Here is a 2578-nt window from a genome sequence, read left to right as displayed (position 1 = left end):
CCATAGTGGATAAACTAATTGTAAACCTTTTTGGAAAACTAGGCTTCCAAAATACAGATTTAACCAATAGAAATAAAACTCTAGAAGTGTTGAACCATATTTTTGTGACTTTCGCAGTCTACGAAGAAATTGTTTTTAATTTATTAGTTTAATACCCAAACAGAATAGTTATACACTATCTTTCAGAGCAGAGACAATTCTTAAGATATCTTTGAATTCTTTTCAATGAAACACATAGCATGTGGTCTATTGTCTTGGTCAGTGCTTTTGAATAATCTATAAATGATAGCGGAAATTATGTACTCAAAGGAAATTAGAAATCTAACAGTGTGTGTGTGTTTTTTAAATGCTATATCAGAAGGGATACTGGGAACATTGGTGATAGAAAATGGGCACTGGTGGAGGGATGGTACTTGATCATTGTATGATTGAAACATAAACACAAAAGTTTGTAAGTCTGTAACTGCACCTCACAGTGATTCATTACAGAATTTAAAAAAGGGGGAAAATGCTATATCACAAAATACCCACCTGGTTGCTTATTAAAATTACAGACTATCAGGTTATATCTCATAGATGCTGATTCAGAATGTCTCTGGTGGAGTGCTTTTAAATAACTCAGATGTATGCAGTATAGGAGCTCCTAAATACTTCTTATTTAACTAAATACTCTGGCATAGCATTAAAAGTTTTTGTGGTTAAAAATTTAGTTGTGTCCTGGTGTGATTTGATCCTGCGCAGCACTCCTACACTGCAGTGTAGCCTTCTCTGCTTGCCTTCTCCGCCGTGCCAGAGCGTGCCCCCACCCTATGGAAGATTCTATGGACATGAACATGAACCCCCTGAGGCCCTAGAACGACCTTTTCAGTTGTGAGCTAAAAGCGGATAAAGATTATGATTTTAAAGTGGATAATGATGAAAATGAGCACCAACTGTCGTTGAGAATGGTCAGCTTCGGGACTGGTGCCAAGGATGAGCTGCACATTGTTGGAGCAGAAGCCATAAAATTACGAAGGCAGCCCCATTAAAGGGACACTGGCACTTTGAAAATGTTGGTGCAACCATCGGTTTTGCCTGGGGGCTTTGAGGTCACCCTGCCGGTGCTTCTGCGGTCTAAGTGCCGTTCGGGCCTGTGCACATCTCCAGGCAACATTTGGTCGCCGTGAAGGAAGACACAGAGTAAGAAGATGAAGAGGACGCTGACGTGAAGCTCTTGAACATATCTGGAAAGCGTTCTGCTTCTAGGGGTGGCAGCAAGGTACCACATAAAAAAGTAAACTTGTTGCAGATGAGGATGAAGACGATGATGACTACGACTTCTATGATGAGGAAACAGAAGAAAAAGCTCTGGTCAAGAAATCTATAGGAGATACTCAAACCAAAGATGCACAAAAGTCAACGCAGAATGGAAAAGAGTCAAAACCATGAATACCAAGATCAAAAGTCAAGAATCTTTCAAAAAAGGGAGAAAACTCCTAAAACACAAAAAAGGACCCAGTTCTGGAGAAGACATTAAGGCAAAAATGCAAGCAAGTATAGAAAAAGGTGGTTCTTTTCCCAAAGTGGAAGCCAAGTTCATCAATTATGTGAAGAATTGCTTGCGGATGACCGACCAGGAGGCTATTCAAGATCTCTGGCAGTGGAAGAAGTCTCTTTAAGAAAATAGTTTAAGTAGTTTGTTAAAAACTTTTCTGACTTATTTCGTTTCTGTAACAGGTGATATCTGGCTGTTATAATGCAGAGTGAGAACTTTCCCTGTCATGTCTGATAAATGTTGTCTAGGTTTCATTGCCAAGAGTGTGTTGTCCAAAATGCCCGTTTAGTTTTTAAAGATGCAACTCCACCCTTTTGCTTTTGCTTGGTGTTAAGTATGCATGGAACGTTATGATAGGACATAGTAGTAGAGGCAGTCAGACACAAGGGAATGGTAGGAAGACGAAAATATGCATGTGAAATAAACTCAGTATTTTAATAAAGTAAAAAAAAAATGTTAGTTATATCACAAACTTTTGAAGCTATGTTAAACTGAACTTGCAAACAACAAAGACAGGAAAGATGGGAGAACACATATATGTGCTTAATAAATAAATTATTTAAGAGAGTTCTCTTCCTTTATTTCAATTGTTTCTAAAGGAAAGAGTTGATCCAAGCTAAATATCCAGAGAGTAACAATGTTTCTGTTCACTATTCAGCCATTTTCTTGAAACTACTGCTATATACCCTAGCAAGACATTTGGACATTATAATTCTTAAATCACTATTGATCACTTTTGCTCAATATTCTATGGGTCTCTCACAATATATATCTCTGAGCCTTTGTTTTAATGGTCTTGATAACTGTGTGGGCAGTGCTTTTCTTCATTAGAACAGAGGCCAAACAATTTTTTGATAATCCAGTTAGAACACAATTTTCTCCTTTGAAGAACTAATGATGTAAGTGTTTAATTTTATAAGGAAGGGAAATGTCATACTCAATCCTTAAAAATATATAAATAAACATTTGATCATAAGTACGAATGAATATGAGATACATCTTTTCATTTATTTTTAAGTTATTACAACTCATTTGGATACAGTA

At 37.0% G+C, this 2578-nt stretch overlaps 1 pseudogene; it reads left to right on the top strand.

Annotated features, from left to right (window-relative positions):
• The first annotated feature begins 809 nt into the window (after positions 1-809).
• Positions 810-1665, top strand: LOC130034012 (nucleophosmin-like; annotated as a pseudogene).
• The last annotated feature ends 913 nt before the right edge of the window (positions 1666-2578 follow it).

This window comes from Sorex fumeus, unplaced genomic scaffold, assembly GCF_029834395.1.
Source record: "Sorex fumeus unplaced genomic scaffold, SorFum_2.1 ptg000055l, whole genome shotgun sequence".
In the NCBI taxonomy this organism is placed as follows: Eukaryota; Metazoa; Chordata; class Mammalia; order Eulipotyphla; family Soricidae; genus Sorex; species Sorex fumeus.
This window is presented reverse-complemented; position numbering and strand designations above follow the sequence as displayed.